Here is a 22,925-nt window from a genome sequence, read left to right as displayed (position 1 = left end):
GACAACGGACGAAACATGGCTCCATCGTTTAACTCCGAAGTCGAATCGACAGTCATCCGAGTGGATTGCACACGATGAACCCGCTCCAAAGCGTGGGAAAACGCAACAGTCGGCTGGCAAGGTTATGGCGTCTGTATTTTGGGATGCGTATGGAATAATTTTCATTTCACAGTGTTATCGGACCGTTTGAAGGACGAAATCGCCGAAAAACCGCTGCTTTTGAAGGAAAAGAAAGTGCTGCTTCACTAAGAGAATGCACCGTGTCATATGTCAGTGAAAACGATAAAATATCCATCCATCTACCGTATTCTCCAAATATGGCCCCCAGCGACTACTTCTTGTTATTATATCTCAAAAGTAAGCTCGCTGGGAAGAAATTTTCGTCGAATGAAGTGTTGATCGACGAAATTGAGGTCTATTTTTAAACAAAGGACAAATCGTACAACAAAAATGATATCGAAAAGTTGAAGGGTCACTACAAACAGTGTATTACCCTTGAAGGGAATTATGTTGAATAATAAAAACTAATTTTGCCAAAAAATGTGTTTTACTATGGTAGGCCGGGGACTTTTCAATTGACCTGTTATCATGGTCATGCATTACTGTTTGACCTGACAACAACACAATTTTAATTTCATCCCAACTTGGAATGAACGTAAATGTGATGAACAGGTCTGGTCTACCGTATGCACACACAAAAGTCATGGTGTCTTGAATATATTTTCGTATATGGTGCGGACTAGCAATGTCTGATGATGGAAAATATTATATTAAAGTATTATTACTACGTTTCTGATGATATCATCGGCCAAATATACGTAGTCGCTAAACGAAGCTTCGCTTTATTAAATTCAACGTATCGTAATCACTCAATTTTCAATTTTCACAGCCATACCAACAATGTATTGATGAAATAGCTGGCGGCGAGGAATGAGTCTGATAATGTTATTATCTGGATTGGCACGGATCATCAGTCTGTATACGTAGAAGTTCATCACGCAACTTTATTGTTAATTTTTGCACCAGAAAAATAAAAATAAAATTGAAACTATCACTGGATTTCTTTGTTTAATGTTTAAATGATGTCCATCTATTCCAAAATATCAATATATATTGCAAAGCATAGTACCTCCCTGAGTGCTCTGTATATGGTAATTGATCTGGTTTGATGATAATAATGTAGTAGTTGTTTTGGTAATCTATTGGAAATACTGTCGAACAACTAGAACAATTAGTTATGATTTTGCGAATAAACAGAACAGATCAGACACAAAATCAAAGAACTGTACTGGTTAGTTGGAAGATACTCAAAATTGGACCTAAAATCAAAGAAATTGGTTCATCAGCCAATTATAAAGCTTATTTGGACTTATGGGGTTGCACTAAGACATCAAGCCGACTAATAAATCAACGCTGCCAAAAATATCTCCGATGAATTACCGGTTTTACCAAAAAATAACTGCACTATGATTTCGAAGTTAAATGTATAACAATTAATGTGGTGACGACACATACTTAAAAGTGATGCCTGTCAGTGAGTCTTCAACATGAAGGTTAATACGATTTAATACACAGTATAGGCCCGGTAATACATTATTCAAATCAATAAATCAAAAATTAAGATTGTAAAAAATATATATCACATAAAACATTATATGTATTGCCTGCCGTAATTTATAAATTCATTTTAGAATCAGACAATATTTTCCTTTTCATTTTATTCTAATTGAAAAAAGACACAATGCTGTCAGGTGAGTTTGAACATGTAAAAGAATGAGCCTGTCAAAGTCATCCAATTGTCAGACGGATGCAGGTGGTTGTATAATTAACTGTAGTCTTTAGATGTATTATAATATTAAAATAAATTATATTTCATAACATTTTTTCCTTAATCAGCAACTAGACCAATTATACTGAAAGCTTCAAGACTTCCTAACGTTCGAAAGGTGACCGGTTCTAAATTGCAAAATATTTAGTTTTTGGTCAATAACACGGCCGTGCACAGTAATCGAATGCGAAGTTTGCAACATCCGTCTGGATGGATCCATTGAAATTTTGGCCGGTATATGTCACTGTCAGGCAGACGGACATCGTTAACCCCGATCGAGCGGCATTTGTAATTCGAATGTGTGCATTCGGGCGCCGAAAACATCATCGATGAGGATTTGCATAAGATCCCTTCAAGGTCCCCCGTTTTATAGCCGGAGCCTTTTTATGTGCAATTATTTCAATTCTAATAAGGAATGCTAAGCGGACGAATTTTGATGAAAATCGATACGTGTTTAAGGAAATTAGCTTACGAATGGCAAGTTATGTATATTTATCAGTGTTGCCGTTTTAAGAAATAACAAAATATAAAGTTTATTCTGAATTAAAGTGAAACATTTATATTTTATCACTATCTAGATACGCATCATCAAACCAATCTGGACCTGTGGAATTCAATTATGGGGCACACCAAGCAACAACCATATGGGTATATAGGAAAGGTTCCAGAGGAAGACTTTAAGGAGAACGCTCAATATTCCTCAGAGCCTAAACAGCAGGTGTAAAGTCCATACAATAAAATAGTGAACTAACATCTTCTATTTGTATGTTTTCAAAAAGTCGCAACGTGCCCGCAGCAACTTTGAGTCTTAATTTATTTTGACTTTGACCTATAACAAAAGTCTAATCAAAAAGTAAATAAAATAATAAACAAGAATAATGTTTAACATGATAGTACATCTAATACAAAAATTATATCCAAATAACAATTGAGTATACATGTAATGTACTTCACTTCCATTAGCTAGCCTTTTTATATTTAGTTCTTGTATCATTCGTTGCTGTGTTTCTTTGCCAAGCCATTTTGAAATCACTGTATCTCTTCTTAGTTTCTTCTGTCACTAGCTGTGTAATTTTTTTTGCCAAAATTAGGTTTAATAACTACATTCTCCCTAATACGTGTCACAGTTAGTATTCATCCATTCATATATTCTAACCTAATGCTCATATATCATTCTGAATAATTACATATATATCTATGCACACCAATCTTTTACACTCCACAAGACAATTTTCCCCAAAGTTGTCCTTTATTAAATATATACACTCCCTTAATTATTTTCGCTAACCATGTCTTGGTAATTATCAGCACTGGATCATAATTACATATCCCGAAAAGTTCATTCAGTTTCTGTTACATTCTGAGTCAATTCCAGCTTGTCATGCATATTTTGCGACCATATTATTCAGTCATCTGATCATATTGAAGGTATATCTTTTTTACTCTTTTTATATTATTTTTATTGGTGTCTTACCAAGAGTAGCACAATCTTTCTTAGTACCGTCTAAATACACAAATTCATATAACAAATTTTCCTTGATTTTATTATGTGCTTTTAAAAGCTATACCTGAAAGTTACAATAGACTTCTTCGTGACTTATCTTTATCTTTTCTCAGGCAACTGCTTATTCCTAAGTTTTCTATGGATATTTCCCAAACTGACAGGTTTTTTCTAAAACATTCTATTAAATTATGTTTATATTGAAAAAAATTCTGGTTGTGTACTCGCTATTTTTATATATTTGATAAAGCTGATTTCAAATAGAGGCAAAAAGAAGAAGAAGCAGAATAAGAAGAAGAATAGAAAATATTCAGTGCAGCTGCAATACACCAAAAATATTTCCAATAAAACTACAGCTCTTACTCTCACTCTTACCCCTCTAACGCATTTTACTGCCAAGAAGGGACCCCATTATCTCGTTCCTGTTAATATAACTATACAATATTTCAAAACAAGCAAAGTGGAAAAAGTATTTTCCAGTTTGTAACCTCAGATAGGCATCACTAATGTTTAGAATAATTTTACAGATATTTGTGGCTTTCCTCGCCATATAAACCACTGGTGTCTATTACTTTTGACTATGGTGACCTCTTGGTGAACTCAATATGTATAGAAAAGTGGTAATACATGTATATATATATATATATATATATATATATATATATATATATATATTATTTGGGGTAGAAACAGTGCTAATTCAAATGTTCAATCCAAAAAATCCAATTCTTCAATTGGGAACAACCAGAAGAAGGATATTAGAAACATAAATTGACAAAACCTATAATAACTTCTATATATTTAACAACAACTAAAAACTGTCCAGACGGAAAAACGACCATGTACATCCCTGTTGTCGCTTCTTAAGAAGGGATGTGTTATGTAATAAGCCCCAGATTATCCGACTATCTTCAGATAGTCAAAAAACGACTATCTGAATGATAAATGAGTATGACGGACTGTTTTTGCCCTCAGTGTCGCTTTGTATCGTGATTTCAAACAATAATATTTTGAAGTAAATTAATAGTTTTTGTTCTCTAAACCCTTACACATATTATAATTTAAATAACTTATAAATATATGAATAAAAAACCAATATTTAAAATAATGACGAAAAAATGTTGTGAATATGACCTGAATCACTCGGTATAGGAGCCGGTAGTGATCGTGATGAATGGTCGAACGCATGGCACGAAAATAAGTTGACCAATCGACTCAAGCCAGGCCGCGAGGTACCGTTTCGTCCATTTAATGACCGGTAAGTTATGTTTAATTATTTTTAAGTTCGCCGTGGTAGTCTCCTTGATAAATCTTTATGAATGCCCTAGCGGAGAACCAATAAACCATCGAATAACTCCGCGTTTTTTTCCTCTCTCTCTCTCTCTCTCTCTCTCTCTCTCTCTCTCTCCCTCTCTCATACACTCTATCTCTCCGTTCAGCTGGATCGGAACGTTACACCACTAATAACGTAGACTTGCCATCGCCGGACATATTAGACCGTCAGTATCGGGCTGTTTTATTGATCCCCATTATCAGTAACCATATGATTTAACGAGTGCGGACTTTGTTCTTCTTTTTATCGATCCGCTAATAATCAATAGAAACCTTCGGCGCCATTAATATTGCGTCTTTGATGCTTGTCGAGTACTTTCGATCAGAATCGGTCGACGACAGTTAGTTTATTAAGAAAAATGTTAAAAAGTTACTTTGGTAACCTGATTTTTGTCGGATCGTCTTCGACGTTTGCTTGATGGGGGTTCATTTAATGGGTGTCACGTAGTTTCTGGTGTTCTCTGATATTTCAAACCACGAAAGAAATGCTCTAAATAAGGGGCTAAAGTGGGAGAAAGTACAATAGTCGCAATAATCTAACAGGTCAATTGAAAAGTCCCCGGCCTGACACATAGATGGCGCTACTAGAATTAAATCCATATGTTTTTTAGTCAGCTCTAACCGTCAACAGATGCGTATATAAATTTGACAGCTGTCGGATTATTAGTTTGTGAACTATACCATTTTTAGTGGAGCCACTTTTGTTATTGTGAAAAAATGGATAAAAAGGAATTTCGCGTGTTGATAAAATATTGTTTTTTGAAGGGAAAAATACAGTTGAAGCAAAAACTTGGCTTGATGCCGAGTTTCCGGACACTGCCTCAGGAAAATCAACCATCAAGTATTGGTATGCTAAGTTTAGACGTGGTGAAATGAGCACCGAAGACGGTGAATGCAGCGGACGCCCAAAAGAGGTTGTTACCGACGAAAACATTTAAAAACTCCATAAAATGATTTGGAATGACCGTAAATTGAAACTGAATGAAATAGCAGACACTCTAAAGATATTAACTGAACGTGTACATCATACATCATCATGCACGAATATTTGCAAAAAATGAATCGTTCTACAAAAATGTATTGAAATGATGGAGCGGTGCTGGAATGATTGTGAAGCTCTTGATGGAGATTACGTCGATGAATAATGCCAATTTTGAACAAAAAAACGCGTTTTCTTTGTTTCCCGGTACTGTTCAGTCGTTAACACACTCGTATAATACAATAACTGTAACTTTACGTCGGAATACAAACAGAAACAGTAGGAAAATCCGCGATCTCTCGTCTCGGTTCCCTTCGCGCCCGCAATAAACCATTTTAGGACCGGATTATTAACAATTAGAATTGCCCAGAGACCAGATCATGTCCCGTCGACCGTTCCTAATCAATAAGCTACAATTATAAGCGGCGTTCATTAGCTCGGCCCGACGAAAACCATTCGAATGATTGAAAATTTCCTTTTGGGATACCGACGGCACGCTTATCTCGGAACGTACGGTACGTTATCCGTAACAGTGAGCTCGGCCGGTACAGCGTACCACGTAATTTAGTCGTATTATTCGAATTCTGTCAGATGCAATCGCGAACACGACCTCGCGTAAACGTTATTAGCATTTATTTAATAATAATAACGGACCCCAATTAAACCGCGCCCCATCGTGTTTTTCCGTTCGATTTTCTCGACCGTCGCCTATCGAATAATTATATATGGATTGTGTTTTCCACCGTGGCTGTGGAGTAAATTGTTTTCTCTACCGCGCTATTGGATTCTTATTCAGTTTTGTTTACGTCCTTCATACGAGGGTTAAGCAGCAATTATCGAGACTAGAAAAATCCAGATAGCAATGTGATACAAATGTTATTCAGTTGGGAACTGTCGACTGAAAATGACTATCGACTGTTTAGTAATTGATTGCTTCTTACTATCGACTGTATCAGATCTATCGACTATTATTGTTCGACTAGCTTCAGTCGTAACTAGTTCATTCGACGGTTTTATGCAACTAGTCGACTGGAACAGTCCTTACTGGTTTTATATTGACTAGTTTCTAACGTTCAGGCTTTGCCATCCTAGCCGTGACTTTGAAAATGATGTGCCGAATTTATGCGTATATATAATAAAATATTTTTAACAAAAAAATTTAACAGAACTAGGTTCTAAAGGTTTCAGAAATTGCATAGATCCAAAAGATTTGAAGATTTTTTACAGTAGCAGTCGTTAAATTTCTTTTAAAAATATTAAACATAAAGAGGTGAATAAAGTATATTAAATATTTGTAATAAATACATTTTCTGATAGGAAAACTCTACTTTAATGTTCAACAATATATTTTATTGGCTATTAAGAAGAGCACCCCAGTTTTTATTTGTTAACGAATGGACTATCTTAACAGAATCTGTTCAACTTTTAAAGCCCATTGAAATAATGACCACCGAGTTATCTGGTGAAGGATATCCCAAGGATGTCTTTAATTATACGGTTAAAAAGAGGACTGCCAACATTCCATCAAATCCAGGATTTTAACAAGTGAATGGGGAAAAATGACAAAATTGTCTATTAGATGTCATCAGTAAAAGACTGGCAATTTTAGAAATGAATACGATATGCGAGAAATCCACATTTTTAGATCCTAGATTTAAAAAAGCAGGATTTGGTATTGCAAATAATGCTGAGGCGATAAAAACGTTATCACAAAAGAGGTATCTTTCATTCCAACTTCAAAAATACAAATATAGTTCGACAACTCGAAATTCAAGACAAAACTACTGACCAAGAACGTATTGACATCTGGAGATATTTTGATAAAAAAATGGCTCGAATGAACGAAGTAATTACTCCAAGTACTGCAGCAACTTTACAGATTTAGCAGTATTTGGAAATTCCATTTTTTTGGGCGTTTAGAAAACCCATTGTATTTTTGGCAACCCCATAAAATGAAACTACCTGAATTATATCAGTTACACGTAAAATATTCCTCTATACCCGCGACATCCGCCCTCTGGGAACGATATTTTTCAGAATCTGAGCAAATAATTAACGATCGAAGAAATCGCCTCACGGGAAAAAAGTTGAACATGATAATATTCACAGTAATTTAAAAATATTTCCGTTCAAAAATAAATAAAACTTTTATTTAAAAAGGGTCTGGTAGTTATTGAACGATCATTTTTAGGTTAAACATGGATTGGATTTTTCAATGATTTTCAACGTTTACGTTTATAGTAGTTATGGTTATTGAAAATCTTTAGTTTTCAGGTTTTATTTAAGTTGTACTATTTATATTTATTATGCTATGTTATTTAAAAATAGCAATTAATATAATAAAATAGAACAAAACATTTGTGGTGTTATTATTCCATTCCTTTTTACATATCCACAGAACATTCAGTATAAAATTAGTAATTTTTTTTCTTTTTTTTTAAGTTATCACGTGAATGAATATATATACATCTCTGTCTCGCTTATACTACTATAGGAGAATAAAAAGACATTTAAAATTAACTGGTCCAAGCATTTATCTCCGTCCTTTCCTATCTCAAATTTTATACAGACAAGAATTCGTACATCTTCGTCTGACATTACGAATGGAAAAAAGCAGTCATTTGACTGAAACTAGTATTTACTACTTTCAGTCGCTATTTTTTTGACTATCAACTGTTTCGACTGTTTTCAGTCGATAGTTCCCAACGCTACTTAATACCTACCTAAAGCTATTTATCTATTTACAATATTCTTTCAACTACTACCAACTGATCACTTTGAAATCGGTGATAATAAGACCGTACATATAGCTAAAATGGTTCAGTCTTAATATGAAGGGCATCAAAATATCATTAATATCAAAATCATAAGACGTCAACATAATTGAACATCATTGAAGCAACTGGGGCATGTTTTGGTAGAAAAATGGGATAAAATTCCGTTGGAAACCATTCAGACACTCCACGACGTCACATGAGAATTTAAACTGCTGTAAAATCAAATGATGGCTAAGCACCTATCAGTTAACAAATATTGTCTATATGTCAGATGTTCATATTGTTTTATCCGTCATCTGTAAGTTGCAGATAAGTCGTATTGATTTTTCTTGGACAGTATTCAATAGTATCGATAATCTGTGTTCTGATGAGGATGTCCTCTACAGCCAAAGAGTCATTTAAATTGTTTCTATTCTTTGTCGAGATGGTCATATACCGATGATATGCTATTTCTCAAATATTTTGCAACAGAATATCAGACATGTTTCTATTCTCGATAAAAGTAATTTGATCTTGGTGTTACATTAATCATATTTGCTCGCCAGTGAAGGTAAAAAGGTACGTTCAGCTATATACTCAGACGTATTACAAACCTTCGATAAGGTATGACATGACATACTACAGGACTGATTGCTTATACGGAGACCTTCAGATACTGTCACTCAGGAAATCAAGAGAATCGCAAGCAGGCATGCGGAGAAACTCCATTCTTATATCAATATCGAAGTATTGCAACTCTTGGATAATACCGGTATAGGACACAGACTAAAAAGAATCAAACCATTTAATCTTGTGTAGTGCAGCCTGGTGTAGTGAGGTGCCTATAACAGAAAAACTGTATTAGAAAAAATGTATTAACAGCAGTGTTAATACATAAACTTTATGACATCAGAGACTAACTGAAGGCCGATGGGTCCTCCTAGATATATACCTGGATTTAAGTTATTGTAAAGACAAATTGTAGTTAGTTGGCAACTACTAGTAACAGTATAATAAATAGATAATATAAAAAATATTTGCCCGATTTCTAGGCGCGGATGTATTTCTACACTAAAAAATTATATCTATATCGGGAGTGGTATTATTGGGTGTAGGAAAAACCGAACAAAAAAGATGTGCGAGAACACATTCGATGGCGAGGTGCGATAGTCAACGTCCAGCTATTTCAAGAAATTCCGCTAAGACATTCTACCGACGTATTAATCCCGCCATTAATCGATTATGTAATAAGAAAATGGGAGAGTTGCCCGCGCGTCCCGCCAATAACGCCATTACCGACCCGTCCGTATCCGTAATGGACTTTCGCGAATGGTTACCGGTGCCCTTTTGCGGCTCTCGCAGGAGCGTCTAGCCCGTGATCCGTATACATTTTATTATTTCGATGGTATGCTTCTGAAAAGCGCTATACTCTTTACCCGGAGACACGCTATCGGCTGGCTATGGAAGAAGTGCGTTCTGCTCGGCAATAATTTCTGTTTTAACAGCTGCAGGATCTCCGCCGCGTCTACGCATCGGTGCTAAGAGCGAAGAGAAAAATTATTTAAAATTATATATATATATATATATATATATATATAATAATAGTCTAGTGTAGAAAAAAAATAACTTTAAATTTTCTTAATTTATTATAATTTATTTTATGTAATAATTATTTATATAATAATAATATTTATATTTATAATATTAATCTCTCAGTGCCACAACGTGAACAATCTTTTTTGTTAGCCCGTCTTTGTTTTGTTCTTGAGGCGATTGCGTCATTCTCACACGCGCTCCAGTATTTTCTTCCTGAACTTGTTCTTCGGTTCTGGTTCTGGGCTCTTCCATTTCGAATGCTCCTAGATTTATTTGTATCACGGCTCAAAGTGGCCCCTTTGCGTTTTGTTGGCATTGTTCTGCGTACAATACAAAACACACATAAATAGAACTGATTGAATTATTTCAAAATTATGATCAAAATTATTCTATTAATAAATTATTTTATCTTTGATTACATTAAATATAGATGTAACTATTAGATAGTTTCACAAAAGGGGAATTTTTCTTAATTATATCGAAAACACATATTGTTAGAGGTTGTAAGTAACAATACAAAAAAAAATCCCAAATCTAACAAAAAAAAACTAACTTTCACCGAATTCGTTTTTCACCATTCCCAACAATATTTTCGCTATAAATAAGAAAGAATAACTTTTGATCTTATAGTGAACTTATAAAAATAATTTACACTTACGACTAAGTAGCCGTTGTTTGCGGGAACTGGTGAAACGTGTTGAATAGAGGTTTAGAGGTTATGTATATCATTTAATTAACTGATCATGCGAATTACACTCAAAATTTTATTAGTTATTAATAATAAACCATATTCAATAATATTAGTTATTAATAAATAAATAATAATAAACAAAAAACTTATTTAACGTACCTACTAAATTTATTTTATATTTTACTATATACACACAATTTAGCTTAACCTTACCAACAAAACAAATCTAAATCAGTATAAATGTTTGGGTTTCGGGGAGAAAAGAAAGAAAGAAAATAAAAGACTACGGAATTATCATCGACTGTTGTGTGAAGCGTATGGTAACCATGGTCCATCGATTTCAACGTGCGAATACTGGTTTAGATGTTTCAAAAGTGGTAATTTTGAGATCCAGATAAAGAGCGTTCTGAACAGCCAAAAAATATGTAAATACCTGTATTTGAAGGCATTACTCGATGAAACCATCAATGGGGACCCCTACTGATTACAACTGATGCTTTTGAGTCAAGAACTGCGCCAAAATAGGCCAAATTAGTTTTTTTTTTAATCAACATAATTCCCTTCACGGGTGATACACTGATTATAGCGACCCTCCAACTTTTCGATACCATTTTGAAGTACGATTTGTCCATTGCTTCAAAATACATCTCAGTTTTGTCGATCACCTCTTCATTCAACGAAAATATCTTTTGAGATCGATTTTTGCCATCGTTTTAACTGACTTGTGACACGGTGCATTGTCTTGGTGAAGCAGCACTTTCTGTTTCTTCAAATGCGGCCGTTTCTCGGCGATTTCGTCCTTCAAACGGCCCAAAAACGCTATGTAATAGTCGCTGTTGATGGTCCTACCTTTTTCAAGATAGTCAATAAAAATTATCCCATGCGCATCCCAAAATACAGACGCCATAACACAGCAGTCCACTCGGATGATTGTCGATTGGACTTCGGGGTAAAATTATGGAGCTATGTTTCATCCATTGTCACATATCGATGCAAAAACTCGGGTTTATTACGCTTGATTGTCTTCAAACACTACTCCGAATCATCAACTCGTCGTTGTTTTTGATGAAAAATGAACTCGCGCGGCACTCACTTTGCACAGAGCTTTCTCATACCGAAATATTCGTGAATGACATTATGTACACGTTCAGTTGATATCATTAGAGTGTCTGCTATTTGATTCAGGTTCAATTTACGGTCATCCAAAATCATTTTGCGGATTTTTGATGTTTTCGTCGGTAACAACCTCTTTTGGGCGTCCCGTCTTCGGTGCTCATTTCACCATGTCTAAACTTAGCATACCAATACTTAATGCTTGATTTTCCTGGGGCAGTGTCCGGATCTAGCCGAGTTTTTGCTCCAACTGTATTTTTTCCCTTCAAAAAGCAATATTTTATCAACACGCGAAATTCCTTTTTATCCATTTTTTTCACAATAACAAAAGTTGTTTCATTCAAAATGCTATATTTCACAAAGTAATGATATCAATAGATGTCAAATTTATATACGGATCTTTTGAGGGTTAGGGCTAACTAAAAAACGTATGGATTTAAATCTAGTAGCGCCATCTTTGTGTCATTCCAGGGACTTTTCAAATGACCTGTTATATATCCGTTTGATGATAACCGAAGTTGAATTGACAAGGGACAATTTGTGGTAATTTATTCTTGCTGCTGTCGCTGATTATTATTAAGATAGATACACTTCGTTCCGTGCATATTGGCGTCGATATTGATATTGGGCCAATTAATATAAATAAAGGGTTTATCAAGACGCCTCCATCTTGGACGACGATTGCGTGCAGAAACAGCTGTTGCGTGTCAAAACCTGGCACCATCAAGTGGTCCCTGATAAGCTACCGGTCCGTTTTTTCTTTGTCTCTTTGCCCCATCTTTTTCGCGATACCTACGATTTCGTTTTTCCAGGCAAGGTAGCCGGCCTTGATCACTATAAGTATATATATATATATATATATATATATATATATATATATATATATATATATATATATATATATATATATATATATAATAACGGAACAATTTCTCTATTCAGGTTTGACTCCCTTTTTATTGCGAAGCTTCCGAGCGCGATGACAGATTTACCACAAAATTCGGCCACAATAATAAGTTTATTATTGTTGGTGGCGGTGTTTGTCCAGCGATTTACACGCTATGCCGCCAAGAAAACTTTATTTGTACAATTTCGTCGATAAGAGACCCGTGAATCGTTTACATAGTTGTGTTTGAACTGATATGTCGCCTCACCCTTCTCCCCCGCGCTCTCATCGATATTTCGATTTGTATTTCTCACGCTATCAGGTGGGTTATATCCCGACGTAACCCACCTCGCTACCTCTCGGTACGAGTAACGACGGTAGTATTTGAATAATGGTACCGCTTGTATAAACTTTTCGTCGAATCTACATTGAAACGAAAACAATCCGCGCTATTATTTGTACGACTGGGAACGAGTGGTGTTTGAATTGATCGATCTCCTTGAGTTTGTTTCGGCGATGCAGGATCCGATATTGACGGGGGCTCCCTGGCGATGTTATCGTCATTCAATTCCCGCGAAAATTTAGTTAAGGTTGAATATAATGCGGCATATAGTCTGTTCAAAATAACGGTGAACTCACGTCATCAAGATGTTTAATGAATTGCTTACTTCCGCACTTTGTATGTTCGTTTTATAATCATCAGTATTCCTTCTCATTTTATTCCAGATAAAAAGAGACACAATGCACAATGTTCGAATATGTAAACGTCGTGCGGTTGTCAAAAGTCTGCAAAATTCTTTAAAATATTAACTATAAGAATCACATATTATCAACTTGTAAACGTTCTTTAAACGCGTTGTTTATTTTGATAAAATTCAAATTCTTACTTATTATTGCTCTGGTTGAAAATTCCGAAGCCAGACACACAGAACAGATTGCATCGCTTACTTCGACCAAGAACGAGATAATGGAGGGCCTCTATTGCCTGTAAAATTCGTTAAAGAAGTACGCATTTTTACTGTTATTAATATTAACTTGCTGCGGTTTTTATCGAATTTATTTATTAGCATATTGCAACTACACTTAATATTAGTACGGGCACAGTCACTGAAATGTCTTCAAAAACTAAAAATATAATCTTGGATTCACCGAAAATAAATTAGCCGTCGTCATACGAAACGGGTGACGAATCAAGATCCGCTTGATGTTAGTTCTGTCAGAGATCAAATATATGAAATGCATAAAAACAGTGAGCAGTTTTTTTTTTCAATATAAACATAATTTAATACAGTTAGTCGGGAAAGTATTCTCAGAAATCTTAGAGATATGAAGATCTTTGAGGGATCTAGAACATCCCTTCATACACTGTTGGGTAATATAGGATTTAAATGGTGTAAAAAGATAACCCGCGAAGAGGTCTAATTGAACATCCAAACATTGTTTTTAAAACAATAAAATTTTTCAAAGAAAAGCAAAATCAAAGAAAATTTGTTACTTCAATTTATGTATTTAGATGAAACATCAGTATTTCAAAATGCAATATGAAACAAAAATAGCGTAAAGATAACAAAATTTGATGAAAAAAGGAAAATATTAGAATAAAATTTGATTAGATTTTATTAGACATGATATTTCTAATCATATACTATTATTTTTAGTATAGCTCATATATTTAGCACACCCCTACCAGAGTGATGGTTTAATTAATGATGTTTTTTTTTAAGACTTGACCATTATTTGTGCTAATATACTCTTACCATCCCTACCATTCCAATAATTAATTAACTTATGTTTTGTTTACCATCCCTAATTCTAGACATAGCACTCTTTCTATAGCTTAGCATTTGCTTTCAGTACCAAGTTCTATACAGATATATTTTGATATTCCAATATTGTCTTACTTACATTATACACATGTGATGCTTACTATCCATCAATATATTCGGGTATATGGAAACATAGGTTAAAACGAAATATTACGCTTTTAAAAAACATATATGGCTCCAAGATCGATACTTCCTTAATTCCTAAAAAATTCTTTGTATAGTAGTAATCATTCAAGATGCGTTGTGTATTGTTTAAGACAAGATCCCGAGCAATCTACCGGCTGGTCAGTACCAAGACAAAAAATAACCGGCGAGATTCCGTCCTTTCTACCTCAGCATAATTGATTAACTTCATCAGGGAGTCAGTGAGCCTAATTAACGGCGGAATTATTGGCTGCAAGGAATCCGTCCGCCGACTATGCCCGACCAACTTCGATCTAATAAAACATAAATAGGACGTTAGTCAGCTGTTACGGTCGACTGTTGCCGTTTTTTCCACGGATCTCGTTAGAATTGTTCGGTTTTATGTTCGAAGAGAAAGTCAGCAACATAACGAAAGGAAATCTAAAAAAATAATTAATGATATATTATTCAGTCACAATTAAATTTTATAAACACTCTATTTTGCTTACCATTGGTATTCTCATATTTCTTTGCTTACCATCCCTATCGTTCTTTATTAATATGCTGTACCTATATTTTATACTATAATTTTATAATAATACAAATCATTTACTGCCCTTACCATCATTTACTTTTACCTAAAATTATATAACGTTAATTTTTGTAAACATTGCTCTTTTACTAGCCTGCCATTGATATTCTCATATTTCTTTGCTTACCATCCCTATCGTTCTTTATTAATATGCTGTACCTATATTTTATACTATAATTTTATAATAATACAAATCATTTACTGCCCTTACCATCATTTACTTTTACCTAAAATTATATAACGTTAATTTTTGTAAACATTGCTCTTTTACTAGCCTGCCATTGATATTCTCATATTTCTTTGCTTACCATCCCTATCGTTCTTTATTAATATGCTGTACCTATATTTTATACTATAATTTTATAATAATACAAATCATTTATTGTCCTTACCATCATTTACATTTACCTAAAATCATATAACTTTAATTTTTGTAAACACTCTTTTACTAGCCTGCCGTTGATATTCTCATATTTCTTTGCTTACCATCGCTATCATTGTTGTTTTTACTATATCCTACCTGTATGTTATACTGTGATTTTATAATACTAAAATACATTTACTGTCCTTATCATTCTAATAATTAATTACTTACGTTTTACTTACCCTCCCTAATTCTGACAATTAAATCTTACTATATTAACTCTTTTTTTCTATATATTTTTTTTATCTTAAAACAATATATAACAATTTCATTTACCATCTTACAGATACCTAAAATCAGTTATCATTAAATTTTATAAACGCTTTTATTAGCTTACAGTATGAATACAATTATGAATTATAGTGAAACAGTATTTGCTTACCATCCCTGTTTCTGTAAAATGTAAAGTAATTCCTTTATAATAATACCCTCTCAAGAGAGTGTCTCTGTACTTTTATACGACGCTGAATGGTAGCAGTGTGTAACTGTTTCTTCGTTATCCACATTCAGAGCTAATAAGGTCTCGATTTTGATGTCCAGCTCCACCTAGAAAGATTTTTTTCGTAGACGGTCGGGTACACTGCGGGTAGGCCGCGTAACCTAGGACGCATTCAACGTTGGCTTTACTAGCGGTAATCGTTAGCCAGTTCACAATATTGAACCATATGTATGGACGAACGGCGCAATAAAGATGCTGGTCGAGCCCTAACCGGCCGACTTCACGCTGATCCAATTAAGTCCAGCGCGGTCCTTTGAGATCAACGTCTTGATATATGTCTGCCACCGGCCCATCTTCTTATCGAGAAACTCTCTCGTGTTTTCTTCTTTGTATCAACAATTTTATCATATGGGATCGGAACTATATTACAAAATACGATCTTTATTTCTCGCCTGTTTCTGTCAAGCGCTCGCATTTTTCGGTGGGAGTAAATTATGAGAGATGACTGAAATGAATAGGTCGTTTCGTATTACAGTAGGTGCTCTTAAATCTTGTCTTGTCCAGTTGTGTTCATTATATTTTTCATAGTTTTATTGTTATGGCATTGCTGCTCACTGTATACTAATTGGTCTTCATAGCACTTGTTGGTTGTGTAAATTATTTAAGTCATTACCACTATCAGTTCGATATTGTTATAGATATTCTTGTTAGTTCTTTAGTGGTAGAATTGTATCTCAAGAAAATATGTGTATAATGCATTTGTTATAAAGTTTTCGTGATTTTAATTAATGATTTATATTTAACTGAAAATATCGATATTTTCATATATATTTTCTGCAGCTCAATAAACCTCATGCTTTTCAAAAGTAGATAGAGCAACAACTACCAGTATTTTGGAAGTAGCTGCAAATTTATCTTTGTTGCATATTGTGTAGCTCCAATACAAGCTTAAATTCGATTAAATTTGTATTTCTATGGCTATTGAGGCGTAATAAAAGGTACAATTACGTGAACAATTTAAAATATACACTGAAAAAAAGTTATAAGCGAAATAGTTATAGCTAATTATTTTGGAATAATAAAAGAGGTCCTAGGAAAATCAAGGCGGAAGTATCATTAGATAGTAGAAATACTAGTGTGATAGTATGTATCAAATTTTAGAAATAGTAAATAGTATAAGAATTGTGCACCTGAAATCGTAGGGATGGTAAGCCCTGATTGGTAATTTCATAAAATAAAAAATGGAAAAGGTGTTACTATAGTAAAATTTAATTATTTAAAATTAGGTATGGTAGGCTCGTATTGGTAAAATCACAGTATAAAGTGAAAGAATGGTATAAGAGAAAACAACAGGCTGTAAATGTTAGAAATGGGATGGTAAACAAAGAAACATGGAAAAACCTAATTATAACAATATAGAATTAGGAATTGAGAACAAATGGTTCAGTTAAATAGACAAGATAATTATTAAATGCCATTTCAAGATATAATATAGAAAAAACCGAGTGAGTGCAGAAAATTACTATAGTTTAGAATTAGAACTGGTAAGCAAAACAAAAGGTAAGTAATTAAAAGGTAAGTTAATTAAGTATTAGATCAATAAGAATGGTATAGTTAAATATTTAAATGTTATACTACTATAATCATAGAATAAAGTAGAAATAAATAAAGCTATAAGAAAAGACAATAGGTTATAATTAAGAGATACATATTATATTGTATCCATTTCCTTATAGTATACCTTTATATTGTAATTAACTTTTTATTAATAACTAATTAACTTACGTTATTAAGACCCAGACAATTAAATTTAGTGTACTAATTACTCTTTCTCTTTTTGATATTAAAGTGTTTCACTATTTCTCCTTTCTCTACCATTATTACATAGTTTACTATTTATAACTTTATATGTGATCATATCATATCATATGATCACATGATATCACATGACCATCTTTTTCTACTATTCTTGTCTTCATAATTTTCGTAATATCCCTTTTTCTAATTCACAATAATTATTTATTACTGTTTTGAGTATTGGTATGCTTCATATACATATTCCGCAAACAGTAGTATATATATGATCATGTTAGTAATGTTGCAGTTGCAAAATGAGCCACAATCACGCCGAGGACTCGAGGCCGATTCTTTGATCGCCTCGCGGCCCGTCAAATCGTCCATCATCACCAAACTGAAACGTGCCATAAAGATATTAGGGAGGCATTTTTGCGTGGAGATGCCGAGTTGCCGACGACGTCACAGACGGCGGCATCTGGCGGCGGACGGATGAGTTATTAACGGTGGTCGACGGCGCAGCAAACGTTTCCATTTAACAGTTAGCGGCGTGGAGATAATCGACTCATTTTAAGACCTTCTACCGTCAGAACGGCCATTATCGGACATAAATTCGCGCGGGCACCAACAACCTTTATCGCACGCATCACGTCGACGCTCGGCATTTGTTTCTCTACGCATCGGTGCATGGTAATGCAGCGTCGTAGTCGGCGAGTTTGAATCGGAGGTTCGCGCGTCGGGTACCACGGCCAGCGGAATGTTTTCCATTCCCCCTCGCTTTTTATATGACGTGTAAAACTTAAGTACAACAACTATATCATTCGTCACGGTTTCTATTGTCGGGTAATCAATGAAATGTACAAGTTTATAAAAATACCAACGTTCGAATTTTCGGGAACGTAATGAAAAAATCACAAAAATAATGATTTGTGATAATGAGAAGATTCAGACGAGGAGAATACTTAAACTTTGTTCATTACATTTACGGATGAAATAATAAAAGGAACGTCAGATCGAAATGATACCGTAGCGACTTTGAGGCATGTCGTATTTTATATCTTGGAATTGAAGACTTCAAAATACTATCCCAGATGTTGAAAATGACGTGCAGTAAACAACAATAAGAGCTGGCAACACCGAGACATTGATCTGGGATATCATTAAAAAGTACTTTGTATCATACACTTACTGACCATCGTTCAGTTCAAATGTGCCACCATCGACTGCTCGAGTGTCTCTCAGGTAACACTGCGCTGCTCAGCTTCTTCTCTTTATATTTCCTATATTTTTTATAATAAGAAATAACGGTCACATCATGTAACAATGACAGTTTTATTTTACCTAATTTGACCTAATTTGTACACGTAATATAAAACCGCAGCCACCAAATATAATATATCCACATACTTATAGTATACTACAATTATTGTCAATTGTTAGAAATTCTTAGCATATTAAGATTTGATTTGTATCATTTATCTGATATTCCATAGTGATATGCTCACTTTTGTATTATCAATAGTAGGAAAAAAATCGCTCATTTAAACAGCGGTCCATCAAGGCAAATGGATTGTATTAATCAACAATCGATTCAAATATCAAAGAGATACTTTGGCTCAAAACCAGATGAGAACTGAGCTATCAAAAGCGATATATCAATATGGCTTTTTCTAATAATATCTTCCATCCAAAAGGTCAATTTCGACACAGAAATCTACAAGGAATTCGCTTCCATATCAAAATTATGTTCATGATATCAAACCTGCCCAAAAACATTAGACAGAGAATATATATATATATATATATATATATATATATATATATATATATATATATATATATATATATATATATATATATATATATATATATATATATATATATATATATATATATTATCACACTCTTTTGCATTTAATAACTTCTCTACTTACATATGCAAACATCAGATGATATGAAATTTAATTATTCATGTGATTTGAAAAGTGAAACATGAATAAAATTGAGAGGTACTCATATACAAAAACGGTACCATTATTATTGATCTATTAATATCATGGTGGATATATGATATATTGAATATTCAGTTTACAAGACACTTCAAATATTATATAGATGTAAATAAAGTAAATACATCATCACACAAATAAATAAACCGAATTTGAGGATATAACTGCAAGGTCTCGCCTTACTACTTTCAGCCCCATATCTCTATGTACTTAGTTGTTAGTTGCTTCAGACCAATGCTTTTAAGAAGATATATTAATATAATTTTAAGTTATTTTCTTGGAACTTATCCATAATAATTGAAAAAGTCAATCGACCTCTATATATAGCTAACATAGCAGTTACAAAACTGAGAGAGAAAGGACTAGTCCAATCAAGAAAACGCGATTCTGGAAAATTGGACGTCCGATTTGAACGACGAAGACGAATTATGCGGAGGCATAATACCGACGATTTCTCCATATTAATTTAAAGGAAAAAAATGATGAGCTGACACGTTGACGCTACTGATGCCCGGCCGGTCGGCTGTCGACACAAGGCCCCATTTCTCACTAAGAGCACTCGCGAGGACCGAAGAGCGAGCCTTTTTGCTCCAGCGCCATCCGCTAGACGCGACGACACTCGCTGGCCACATGTCGACCGAACATTACCTTTCTTAATTAAAATGGCAAAAACAGACGCGAGCTTAATGGTCCGCATCTTCGGTACGTCGCAGCGGTCGCGATTCATCGCCGACATCGATGGCCAGATTCAGCTGCACGTCGTCGTCTCATCAGCGAGCCCCATACCGTATGGGAATCTGTGAGCGGCATTGTCCGCGTTAAGCCCGAAGAGAATGCTCTCAAACCTTTTCAACCACAATGTGTTTAACACGCACACACTCATATATATTGAAGAATATATTGCAACTAGAACAATTTCTTTTTAAAAAAATAAATGGTGAAAATAAAACCTGTCGTATGTAAACATATGAAAAGAGCACTTATTCTACTATTACTATTTTCAATTTCAATGTGCTTAACATGCATATATAATCAGATATACAAAATAATCTATAGTACCTAGATTACTTTTAAAAAAATAAATCCTGAAAATGCATCCTATCGTATGTGCACATATGAAAAGAGCACTTATTTTACTATTACTATTTTCAATTTCAATGTGCTTAACATGCATATATAATCAGATATACAAAATAATCTATAGTACCTAGATTACTTTTAAAAAAATAAATGCTGAAAATGCATCCTTTCGTATGTGCACATATGAAAAGAGCACTTATTCTACTATTACTATTTTCAATTTCAATAAGTTTAACAGGCATATATGGTCAAATATATAAAATAATCTATAGTACCTAGATTACTTTAAAAAAAATAAATGCTGAAAATGCATCCTATCGTATGTGCACATATGAAAAGAGCACTTATTCTACTATTACTATTTTTAATTTCAATGTGCTTAACATGCAATATAATCAGATATACAAAATAATCTATAGTAACTAGATTACTTTTAAAAAAATAAATGCTGAAAATGCATCCTATCGTATGTGCACATATGAAAAGAGCACTTATTCTACTATTACTATTTTCAATTTCAATGTGCTTAACATGCATATATAATCAGATATACAAAATAATCTATAGTACCTAGATTACTTTTAAAAAAATAAATCCTGAAAATGCATCCTATCGTATGTGCACATATGAAAAGAGCACTTATTTTACTATTACTATTTTCAATTTCAATGTGCTTAACATGCATATATAATCAGATATACAAAATAATCTATAGTACATAGATTACTTTTAAAAAAATAAATGCTGAAAATGCATCCTATCGTATGTGCACATATGAAAAGAGTACTTATTCTACTATTACTATTTTCAATTTCAATGTGCTTAACATGCATATATAATCAGATATACAAAATAATCTATAGTACCTAGATTACTTTTAAAAAAATAAATCCTGAAAATGCATCCTATCGTATGTACACATATGAAAAGAGCACTTATTTGACTATTACTATTTTCAATTTCAATGTGCTTAACATGCATATATAATCAGATATACAAAATAATCTATAGTACCTAGATTACTTTTAAAAAAATAAATGCTGAAAATGCATCCTATCGTATGTGCACATATGAAAAGAGCACTTATTCTACTATTACTATTTTCAATTTCAATGTGCTTAACATGCATATATAATCAGATATACAAAATAATCTATAGTACCTAGATTACTTTTGTTTCAAAAAAATAAATGCTGAAAATTCATCCTATCGTATGTGCACATATGAAAGAGCACTTATTCTGCTATTACTATTTTCAATTTCAATGTACTTAACATGCATATATAATCAAATATAAAAAATAATCTATAGTACCTAGATTACTTTTGTTTTAAAAAAATAAATGCTGAAAATACATCCTCTCGTATGTGCATATATGAAAGGAGTACAAATTTTACTATTACTATTCTCAACTGCAATGTGTTTAACTATGCTTATGTACCTAGAACATCTTCGTTTAAAAACAAGTAAATGCTGAAAATAATACCTGTCGTATGTGCATATATAGAACCAAAATGGTTTAGAATGTCGAGATGAATCATTGGCTTGCACATTCGATCTTTGAGGGAGTTAATGCCTTACAAATGTTCAATAGTGTAGTTCTGTCGGCGCTCCAATAGATGTTGGCCATGGATGGAAGCAAGCTAATATAAAAAAATGTGGAACGCTTCACGATTTTCCCTATCATCCCTGTGCAGTGGTCATGCTAATCTTCTCTGAATCGAACAGTTTTTGTTTTCTAATCCCTCTCATATTTTATAACTTATGTACCGCCGCAGCGAGCGCCAGAGAGAAGGAAAGAGAATGAGAGCCCGAGAGGAGGAATGGGAAAATTCAAACGGAAAGAACGAAGCAAAAATTGTCGCGTAGTGCGCAACGGCAGCAACGGAACGGGAATCCAATTACATGCAACAGTAACTCGAGCGTCGTGGCCCATACACCTGCGGAACTGGCCCT

The 22,925-nt window shown here is 33.8% G+C and overlaps 1 long non-coding RNA gene and 1 other non-coding gene across 2 annotated transcripts in view; one reads left to right on the top strand and one right to left on the bottom strand.

Annotated features, from left to right (window-relative positions):
* Positions 1–2,627, top strand: part of LOC143203380 (uncharacterized) — a 97,532-nt gene extending 94,905 nt beyond the window's left edge. Inside the window, exon 2 of the long non-coding RNA XR_013007323.1 lies at positions 2,407–2,627. This is a non-coding gene — a long non-coding RNA (uncharacterized LOC143203380). The remainder of the gene's footprint in view (positions 1–2,406) is intronic.
* A 19,994-nt stretch (positions 2,628–22,621) lies between these two features.
* Positions 22,622–22,724, bottom strand: LOC143204369 (U6 spliceosomal RNA). Its single transcript, XR_013007595.1, has one exon. It is a non-coding gene; the product is annotated as a U6 spliceosomal RNA (small nuclear RNA).
* Positions 22,725–22,925: the final 201 nt, after the last annotated feature.

Source organism: Rhynchophorus ferrugineus, unplaced genomic scaffold, assembly GCF_030347505.1.
Source record: "Rhynchophorus ferrugineus isolate W39M unplaced genomic scaffold, kcgeb_rfMv2 rfM10, whole genome shotgun sequence".
In the NCBI taxonomy this organism is placed as follows: domain Eukaryota; kingdom Metazoa; phylum Arthropoda; class Insecta; order Coleoptera; family Curculionidae; genus Rhynchophorus; species Rhynchophorus ferrugineus.
Note: the sequence above shows the minus strand (reverse complement) of the source record. Positions and strands in the feature narration are given on the sequence as shown.